At 33.9% G+C, this 11,745-nt stretch overlaps 1 protein-coding gene across 4 annotated transcripts in view; it reads left to right on the top strand.

Annotated features, from left to right (window-relative positions):
* Nucleotides 1-11,745, top strand: part of LOC106793703 — a 185,072-nt gene that overhangs the window by 123,891 nt on the left and 49,436 nt on the right. The window lies entirely within an intron of this gene.

Below are 11,745 nucleotides of genomic sequence, written 5' to 3'. Positions count from 1 at the left end.
TGCCAAGGGGGGGGGGGGTTGGAAGAAAGTTAGTCAAAAAAGTCAACCCTCTGTTGCACGCAGCCCTCTCGATTATTGCATCCAAGGGTGCACTTTGAGGTACACTTCTCGAGGATGTAATCGCGATACTTGGAGCTAGGAAGCACGCCACCATCTCTTATCTACTCTCTCTCTCTCTCTCTCTCTTTCTATTTGTATGTATATGTATACCTTAGAAACTTTAGAATGCATTCCCGCTTTAACCGGAAATAACGTCGAGCTAGGACCATCGCCTTTTCGGAAGGAAGAACGGTTGAAGGGTCAAGAGGGTAAGGATGAGGTTGAGAGAAGAGCGAGAGAGAAAGAGAAGGAGAAGGAAAGAGAAGGGGGAGATGAAGGTTTCTAAGTAGTCGATAGAAATGCATAGGGACCGCTAGGGGTACCTGTATACAAATTCGAATAGTTTACAACTTCGAGTAGTAAACTATGGAAGGGCACGTCAGTGGCTACTTGGACCTACGAATTTCAACGTATTATTATCCAATAAGGTTCCGTTAATTGTTCTTATAATTAAAACGCTTAATCGAATATATATTATAATGGATTTACTAATAACAAAGAAAATATCTATAATCTTTGTAATCAATTAATGTTTTAAAGTATGATGTTTAATGTATTCAATGCTATGAGTACACGACTATATCCTTAGACAAGTACTTTCCTTTTCTTTGTGATCATTACGAATTAATTAGTTACGATAATTAATTTTTTTAATATAAAATAATATCGTTACGATGAGAAATTATTAATAAAGATTTTCTAATCGTGTTTGATCTAAATTAATTGTTGTTTTTTAATGTATACTTGATGAAATTCATATTCCTCGTTTCATTATATATAAATCTTGTGTTTTAAGCGAACGAAAAAAAAAATAAATAAAAAAAAAAAAGAACATTTTGCATGAAAAGATTTGGTCCTTCTTTGAAAAAAGAAAAGAAAAAATAGTTATTTAAAAGGCCTCGGTAAAACGTGTCATGTTTTATAATACAGTGGGCCAAGCAAGAAAACCATTGCACTTTCTAAGAGGCAAGTTTACTCTCGCATAAGTCGAGGCTTTAAAGATTGTACGCGTATCGTCCTCGTGAATCGAGGACGTTCTTCAGAGTTTATATAGGTCAATGCTCGCTGAATCGGCTCGTTGTAAGAGGCATGGAGTTCAAAGGTTGGATCAACATCGACTCAAGAAGACTCTCAAAGAAAGTCACGCGTCGAAAGGTTGATGGAAAATCTCGAACGAGATCGAGCTTTTCTTCAAGGAAGATCTCCTTTTCCTCGTTTCAAGAGATCATTCAGAGAAAAAGAAGAAAAAGTAAAAAAATAAGAAAAAAGAAGCAAAAGAAAAAAGAAGAAGAAGAAGAAGAGGAAGAGGAAGAAGAAGAAATAGTAGACGAACATATTATTCTAATCATCGACGAATCGGAATCGTTTGTATGATGAACGACAGAGGAGTTAGAGTTTCGCATGATTCCCGATATCGTTCGTTAATTTTGCGGTATTACGCCGCAAAATTGAATTATCCACCGTGGCCAAGGACGGTGAGCGAACGGGAAACCAAAATTAATAGTTTTGTCCGAGATGGAATAAGTTTTGTCCGGTATAGAATCTCGGTAAGCAAATGAGAGAGTGAGAGAGAGAGAGAGAGAGAATAACGTTGCTTTGCTGGTGTTGACGATGATGGTGTTGGCGTTGTTGGTGCTGATGCTAGCTCTGCTATTGGAGTAGGTAAGGTGAGCTAGCTGCCGTTGGGACTTGACTATGGATATTGGCCAGTTGGTTGGCAGGCCTGCCTGGTAATATATCAGAGCCGTCTAGTGGTAATATACTGCTCGGTCAGCCTGTTTAGTAGTAATAAAGCGGGTTTGCCTCCGTTCGGCCGAACAGAGATCGGATTCTTGCTGCTTGCTAACGTCCGACTATGAATTTCCCTTGGTTTGCCGTTGCAAATGAATAGGGTAATTACCGTTTTGGGGGATAACGATCATTTGCTAAGAAGAACAGTTGAAATTCGTCGGTTAAGTCATTTATGATTCTTCAAACTTCGACGATTCATTAAATGAATTTCTCTTTTGCTAAAATCTCTTCCAAAAAACTATCAACTGAACGTGAAACGTTTTTTATTTTGTATCTTTTTACATTGCAATTTTATCGATTTGATTTGTTTCGTTTTCTGTTTGGGTATAACGCCAACGACAATAATGACAATAATCATAATAGTAATGATAATAATAATAATAATAATAATAATAATGATGATATAGTATCTGCTCTCGATATTTTCGCTTCATTGAAATTATGGAACATTCGGGAAAATTTATTAAACTGCGAGGGAAGTTGTTAATGAGCATACATTACACACTCTTTAGATATGCGTATATCCAGTGGCTCCAACAGGTTCAAGGGTTAACCAAAGTTTCCGTTTCTCCCCGTAACTTGGTCATTAGCTCTTCCATTAAGTAGGATGAAACTTTTAGAGAGACGACGACGACGAAAGTACCGCCTTACTATATTTAATGTCTTCGTTATTTGAGATTCTATAGGGTGAAATAAAAATTTACGCGTTTAATTAATAATTCGTGGGGCGATAATTTAATCAAATATATTAATATTAAAAATAAAACGATATTCGACGAAATTCTTTCGACTATGTTAGGTAAAAAAAAAAAAACAAACAAACACCGACGAAAAAATAAAAAGCAAAAAAAGAGAAAGAGAAAGAGAGAGAGAGAGAAATCGTACAAGCTCATAAACGCGAGCTCTAGCATTTCGTAGACGATTCCAACGTTTATTTTTGTGCAGTAGTGCACACGCACGAGTTTTTCTGAGTACGAGTGCCATTAACGGCAGCATAGGATGCAGCTTGTACTGAACTACGTAAAAGCTGTGGGAGAACAGTTGTGGGAGTGTTTATCGTGCGATTAGCAATTCTATTGCCTTCCGTTGCTCTCTCCTTCTTCCGGTATCACAAGAGAACGAACGGAAGAACGCGAGTATCCTATACCAAGAGGGATTTAATGGAAGAGTATCGTCCCTTTTTTCTTTCTTTCTTTCTTTCTTTCTTTCTTTCTTCTTAAAGGGTCGAAGGAAGTTCGATTTCGAAAAGCCGTATAATCCATTTTGTTTTTTATTGTCTCTATCCATCTTCAAGTTCTTTTATAACGATCGCGATCCAGAAACACCGAGAGAGAGAGAGAGAAAGAGAGAGAGAGGAGAATGTTCTCTCTCTCTCTCTCAATTTTACTTTTTTCATTTTCTTCCAACTTCTCTCTCTCATGAGAAGATTCCGATGGTCGTGGTAACGGGAAATTAATCTAGAGGACGTTTTATTCGCCTGTGGAAACTCGACGACCCCCATACCACGTTACGCTCGATTTAGTTCTCTCTCTCCCTCTCTCTCTCTCTCTCTCTCTTTTACTCTCTTTTTCTTTTTTTCTTTCTTTCTCTATCTCTATCTTCCTTGGTTTTCTTTTCCGAAGCGAAGTTGTATCAATTACCTATCGTCTTTTCCTTTTATTCTTTTTCTTCTTTTATAACTTTCTTTTTTTTTCTTTTCTACTCTCGTCAATTTCTTTTGCTTCCTATTTTTCTAAGCTTCTCAAGTATACATAATGGGAAACGAGCGATCTCTACTACAATTTATCTCAAGATTTTGGAAACTATACCCGTCAAGTTCATTTTTCTCTTTTTCAAATTAGAATGAATATTAAATGAAAACATTTACAATTTTTAGAGAACATTTTAATTTAATATTTGACGAGTCAAGATACGTTAAATATATTTATTGAACAAAATATTGATTAAACAATTCGACGAGGTGTGTGATTTCTACGCGAGAGAAATAGAAAAAAAAAAATATTGATTAACGATTATGTTGTTCTATCGTTGGTGGAAAAAAAAAAAATCTTTGGAAACGTCACGTTTTTCGGAATCTTGCAAAAATGTCGTTCGACATGAGGGATCGTTCGGAATAAAAAGTTCAAAATATATATATATATATTTTCGGTGAATTGAATTGAATTGAAAGAAAATTGGCGAGGTATCGAGGCGCGAAGATCGTTGAAAAAGAAAAAATAAAATAAAATAAAAGAAAAGAAAAGAAAAGGAGTGTCCACGTATCGGCCGGATAATCCATCCTTGGGAAGAGACCGAATAGAAGCCCTTTTCATTCGTCCACGTGCCCTTGGGCAACCGTTTGTTTTCTCTCGATTGCGATCGAGTCGAGGTGGAAACGATATTTGTCGTTGGAGACGTTCACTCGTGAACGAAACTTTTCTTCTTTTACTTCTCGAGTAGGTTTATCCTTCGACCAACGACACGAGGCTAAAATACCGTCTCTCTTTCCTTCTTTTACTATCTTTTTTTCATTTTTTTTTTTTATATTTTTTTCTTTTTTTTTTTTTTATTCTTCTCGATTGTTCATTTATTTTTTACCATCCGACGAGTTCGAGTGGAATGACATCAAAGATTAAACTTGATGAACAAATTCACAAAATTTTCACGTTTTCACATTTTCTCGTAGACATTTTATTCCTATTGGTAGTAGATATATATATATATGTATATATTCACCGACCAAGCTCGAATGGGATCGTTTATTAGATCTAACGCAAAAGTAATGTACATTGTCAATCTGAAGATTGATGGTTCGTTACCATCAGACGTTCAGAATAATGACGATCTTGGTTAATCATAAATGAAAGATGAATCTAAATCTAAAATCAGTATCTCCTACTTATTACATTGTTCAAATCTTATAAATTTCATTATTTAACACATAAAACTTTATCTATCAATCATGTCGAAAATTATCGTAATCATATAAAAGTAAAAAATGAAAGAAATAAATGTGCCCATAATTATAAAAATACTCTAAGTCATAGATCTCTCTTGTTCCTAGATATTTAAATAATTACATTTGAACATTAAAAATGAATTATATATAATATTGAAATAACAAACATTATCTAACGGTTCATTTTAAACAATATCATGAAAATTACATTGCATTAATTTAATTTAAAATAATTAAATTATATATATAAATTAATAATGACTTAGACCACTTTCATAATTATGGGCACAAATAATTAACAAACAATAAAGAAAGAATAACACAAACTGTAAGAAAAACTAATATAACAAAATATATATTCGTCGATTTAACGAAAGAGGGGTAACACAAGCATAAACCATATAACAAGCGTTCATCCATAGAAGATATGGGGTAAATTTCACGACTTAGCAATCGACTCGTAAGCGAAATCGAGATTCCACAGCTCTAGCCACGATGCGTAATGCCGCATACGAGCTCGTCCCGGATTACGTGTGGGAAGAGAAGTAGAGCTATGCGAAGAGCTAGCTAGCTTGCTGAGGGGATATTCCTGAAAGAGGGAGAGAGATAGAGATAGAGATAGAGGGTGGGTGGTGCATTGGCGTCGACGTTGGTGGTGGCAGCATGTATTCTGTAGGGTGAATAGCCGTGCCGGTATGTTCCTGGCACGGTGCCAAGACCGGTACCTACCAGTACTACCACATTAATAGAGTTTTATTGTTATTTACTGTGACAACGGTCCGTTATTAACGAGAGACGCGTTCTGTTTCTATCTCTCTTTCTCTCTTTCTCTATATGTTTGCTTGCTTCTCTCTCTCTCTCTCTCTCTTTATTTCTCTTTCTGTTTCTCTTTTTATTTCTCTCTTTCTATCTTTCGGTTTTACCACACACACCCCCACCCCCACCCCCCAATCTCCCGCTCCTATATCTGAATCTCTTGCGTACACGAGCGTGCAGACAGTGACGAAATTGTTGCTCCTGCCTGCCTGACGACGTGGTTCCCTCAAATTTTTAAATCGTCAAGCACACTTCCCAAAACCCAATCAATTTGCGTACGTTTGAAAACAATGGGAATGCGTTTACCGCATTGACAGAACGTCCTTGTAATTGTTGGTCAGCCACAGAATAGGGTATATAGGGAACTTTTGTTAGACGATATTGTGATGATAGACTACACGGTCAAAATTGTGATTTTAGAATATTTAGGAATTATTCTCTCTATTTCGATGTCTAATAATGTTTTTCTTTTCTTTTCATTTTTTTTTTTTGTTAATTTTAGAAATTATATAAAGTTAAATTCAGAGTGTTGTACAATTTATTATTGAGACTTGTTCGGTAAATGAATTTAATATTACAATATATATCTAGTATAGTATAGAGAAGAACACATTCATAAAATTATAGTAATTTATTGTGCTATTTTTCGTATCAATAATAAATCGAATTTATTTCTATGATATCTTTTGTTATCTTTGTTATAATATATATATTATATCGAATAGATCGTATATACTTTAACAAAAAGAATAATTTTTTTTGAACGTTAACGACCAATGGAATTGGAGACTGCATTGGACCGGCATTGTGTCGGAAGCACTTTATAGTGCAAGCTTTTTTGTTTTTTTTTTTTTTTAACGGGGGCAGAGCAAGCATTTTTCTTTTTTTTCCCCCTATTCAAATTAAAGCCTCGATATATCTATGTAAGTGCAGCTTTTATTAAAAAAGGGTTGTCGGGCGTAAGGGAATTAGCGTAAATTATCGGGAATCCATTCGCAGGTTCCTCTCAATACGGATATCGTTCTGTCGAAAAGCGAAAAGGGATAATAGCGTCGCGCGATCGTGCAATTTGCGCTCGCCGAAAATCGAATCGTGGGAGGGATGAAAAAAAAAAAAAGAAGACAAAAAAAATTCTCCTGGATTATAACTCTTTGCGAATAGTGTCACTGTGTGTGTGATTCTGATTAAATTACGATCTTATTATTATATCCAATGTGTATGCTCTCAACCTCGTACATAATTTAATTACATCTCGTAGCGATGAAAAAGTAGGTAAATACATTTTTAAAAATATACATATATGTATGATCCTTTTCATTATCTTATTAAACATTTGTATATATAATTGTTAAATAAATCATCAATCCTTAAGAAAATTGACAAATCGAATGATTTCTTATTAAATCTAAGATCGTTATCATCTTGATGATGAAGTTGATTGGCAAAAAAAAAAAGAAAAGAAAATCAGATGAAAGAAATAATATAATATCAAGAGACATTATCGAACAAAGATAATAACAAATCGTAAGGAAGTAAGAAAGGAAAAGAATATATCTATATATCCTACGATACGATTTTCAATCGATTATCCTACCCGCCCTGAAGCCGTTCGTACAAACGAACTTTCGCAAGGATATCAATTACCTTTCATTACCAATTCAATTTTCCGCAATGAGGTCGAGTCGTCGATATTAAATCGACGTTCGCGGTGCTAAAATTTCACCGGGGGGTAGGATTATTATCTGTTAGAGTAATTGTGCGATGAATTAAGAACGGAAAGCATATTAAGATGAGACACGTAATATAACGCCGGTTATATTCGGATCACGTAACTGACTCTCTTGGTTAATAAATTCAATGAATTATAAATACTATTGGATTAATCGTAATTGATAAGCGTACATTCATTGGAATGTCTCTCATCGACGTGAGAATTAATATTCTTCTTTTTCTTTCTGTCTCTCTCTATCTCAATTTCTTTTCATTTCTTTTCTTTTATCTTTATCTCTATTACTCCTGTAATTTATTTTTCCTTTTTTACTTACGTTAATGACGACGGCTGATGTTGCAACGTTTAAAAAAGCAACCCTCCCAATTCCAAAATATACGAACGTCATTAGTCGTCGTCAGCTGTTCTCGTATGATAATGAAATAAAACGAATAATTATAACACAGTCACCCCAGGCATAATTTCACGAAACCAATCGTATTTCCTCCACCATTCAAGCCGTTTCAATGCGCAACTTACAATGAATTCCACGGCTCTGTTTTATTTCTTTTTTTTTTTTCTTTTTATTAATCTATTTTCAGTCTATGCGATTCTTTCAAATCCCTATTTCAAAAGGAATATCTCGTTGCGAGAGAGAAGAATTATTACCGTTTGATGAGATTTTTCGAGCAATAAATGGGAAAATATTTACTACTACTTTGAATCCGATCAATATAATATTCCATGTTTATCTGGAAAATTATTAGTAATCTCTGTCGAGTTTATATTTAACGATTTTTGTTATTTGTATGCATGATTAATTTGGATGCATTACTCGATATTAATTGTAAGCTGATAATGTTGATTACAAATGCTATTACCCCAACTATCGGTAAGAAATATTTTATGCTCTCTTTATGATATAGATAACAGTGTTATACAATATATATTCTAATAATATTAATTATTTCGATATAAAAAAAAAATATAATGCTTACTTTATTGAAACTTAATTGCATAAAAAAAAAAATTAATTATAAAGCAGCAGAACAACGGGAATTGCAATAAATTATAACTTTGAAATAATTCTAATATATTAGATTTTTGAAATTATATTGAAAATATATTTGTGTTACGTTTATTAATATTTATATTAGAGAACGAAAGAGATTAATTGAGCAAAATTATTTTCTTCTTTTGTTTTTTATGTTTTGTTTTGTTTTTTGCATTATTATTAGAAGACACGAATATGCACTATTATAATATATCTCACATTGTCAGTTAAAATTCAATTCGCGAATATTTAGGATATTTCGCGAGACAAATTATTGGAAAATCGAATTTCGTTACGCGTCAAGTTGGAGTACTTTTAACGTAAATGGAAGCTTGGGCGCATCCTGTAAAGGACGACGCTCCATTACTCTCCGAGCAGAGTCACCTTTTACCGTAGAAGAGACGTAAAACAGCATCGCCTTGTATTAAATTTCAAACGATGAGAGAAGTTTAAAAAGCCACGAATGCAACGAGAACACAAACTACGACCCTCCATCATTTTCAATCTGTGGTAACAACGATTTATAATTAAGCAAAATATTTATACAATGCTTTTATATAATTCAAACAAAGAATTATAATTAACACAAAACGAACGAGAAGGAAAAAGAAAAAGACTTATTGCATAAGTTTCAGTATAATCCTTGCCATATGAAAATAAAAAAAAAAAAAAAAAGAAGAAAGAACGATAATAATAAGTTAACAATATCCTTACTATGTTTTTATCTTTTTCTTCTTCTTTTTAAATTTTTAACGCAATATATTATTCTGACATAATTAAATTTTCATCATTGCCTATATCCCCTTCTCTGATAAATACATTCCTTATGTCAAGGATGTCGAGATAAAATGGGCAATAAAATTCAAGATTTCAACCAGAAAACAATTTCCTTTTTACAAATTTCTCTTTTATTTCTTAATTTTGTTCTCTCTCTCTCTCTCTCTCTCTCTCTCAAAACGAAGAAACTCCCTCATGATTTACATATTATCTTTTATTTAAAAAATACATCAAAGATTATATATAATACTATATAAGAAGTATGTTGTTAGTTGTTAATAGAAAAAAATAAAAAAACAGACAGGCACGATTGCTTATATAACCGTGAAATTGTCGTAAAGATCAAAATCGAAATGTCATCGGAGTGGTGCAGATCGAAATGGGATGGGATGGGATGGGATGAGATGGGATGGGATGGAATGAGTGCAGTGCAGATGAGGTGAGAGAAGAAGAGGGTGCCTGAGGAAGAGTAGAAGTACGAAGAAGGAGGGGGAATTGTTGTGTTGTGGGGGGGGGGATTCACAGTTACCTAGCACGCTCCATTTACCTCGATACGTACGAATACGTGTACCTATTATACAACGGGTTCGAACCTTTCTACCCTCTCTTTCTCTCTCTTTCATTCTCTTTTTTTTCTCTTTTTCTGTCACCCACATGACGTACAACACCCACACCGTTTTTCAATATTCTTCTTCGATAACATACTAGGTATATTCCACTTTTAAGGCAACAAGGCTTCGATATATAACGACCAACTTGTTTTCAGAGGGTGCATTTTTGGAGTACGTATTCTTTCGTCACAAAGATTTGTTATCTCCCTCTCCCCACCCTCTATCAAGAGTCTACTTGTCAGTTGACGATCGTCAAGATGTCTTTCTATATTTTTCTTTTTATTTCTTTATTTCTTTTCTTATTTTTCATCGAACGCGACGTATACGATAAAATGTTTTTCAGAAGATACGATAATTTTAAAGAAATTCAATCGATCGTCGATTTTCACACACATCGCGTATATATAATATATTTTTTTTCGATTTTAATTTGTGTTATAAATCTTGATAAATGATAGACAAAAGGTATCGTTAGAAATAGGGGAGATGGGAATGAAGCAAAACGTAATAAGTTAGGTTTCACTACTCGATAGATGAAACCTTCCGAGGGGTGAATTCACGTTTAGGTGATACGTTTCTTTTTCCTTATTTTTTCTTTTTTTTTTCCTTTTTATTCGATCCGTATAAATTCGAAATTCCCTTCGAGTCTGGAAAGAAATCAATCAAAATTCAAGTGGTCCTTTCATCGATTTCTTCTCTTACTTCCAATTTTGAACGTCCTATCCCGAAATGTATGGGGTATAATACAAAAAAAAAAAGAAGAAAAAAAGAGTCGATATTTCATCTCATTATAATTATCATATTTCTACGTTGTTGTTAAATTCAAAAATTGATGATCATTTTACCAATCGTTATAATCTCCTATTTATACGTGTACCTATCACGGTTCCTCACTCACAAATTTCACTGTACCTACTACTTCCCCTTATGGAGTGTAATCCAAATCCAACAACGTGCAATATTATCTGGTTTGGAGTAATTCGCATGAGTATAATGATTAACCGAATAAATAATAACGACGCCATAGATTATGGGTAAGAGGCACTGATTACACGCATAATTCTTGCCGTGGCTACATTTGCGTGGATCCGCAGTGATACACAGAGTGGCGTGTATGCATCTCTGGTTCCCAACAGAAACCGGTGTAAGGTAGGTAGAACGTGGACAGCCTAACAATGACCATCATAGGCTTGGACGTTACAGACCTTCCTACGACCAATCGTACATTTACCGTGTATCCATGTTGGCTATTGTCGACGTTCATTTTACATAGATAATTGTTCCATACGTACGTGTATATGTGTATCGGCATATATATTCTCTCTCTATATATATATATATATATAGAATATATATACCATATAGTCTCTGGTATTTACGATCTCGAATAGTTCCAACAAGCAGCAACTTCTCTTGCTTGTAACCGATACATTCTCCGTGGACATCGTTTTAATTATAGTCGCCAAATGGATCAAACTTTCGTCATTGACTTGGCTTGGCTCGTATGTGTCTCTGTCTCTCTCTAGGGTATTCGAAGTATGACGTCCAAAAATAATCTTTTTTCTTTTTATAAGTGAAAATATAAATCAGAACATTAATTGAGAATCGAAGATGATTAAATCATTTAGAGATGTTGAAAGGGAAAATGAGGATTTTGTAGACTTGTATACGTTCAAAGTGTAATTTCAATATGAATTAAATCAAAATGCTCTTCATCTTGAATTTCTTCCATCGTTCTGAAATACATATTAAACTATTCATTTAAAAATGAATGCACTCTTTTCGAATATTTATGAGTTATAATGTCATATTAAGGGGTTACATGGGTTTACACCGGGAAAAAATAGCATATTTTCAACAATTTTTTTTTCTATATAAAAAATGGAATTCTTTTTCAAACTTTTTATAGCATTTAAGATACATATTTAAAGAACATTTTCTAAAATTTTGG

This window comes from Polistes canadensis, unplaced genomic scaffold (genome assembly GCF_001313835.1).
Source record: "Polistes canadensis isolate GaletaPanama2010 unplaced genomic scaffold, ASM131383v1 scaffold_17, whole genome shotgun sequence".
Classification (NCBI taxonomy): domain Eukaryota; kingdom Metazoa; phylum Arthropoda; class Insecta; order Hymenoptera; family Vespidae; genus Polistes; species Polistes canadensis.
This window is presented reverse-complemented; position numbering and strand designations above follow the sequence as displayed.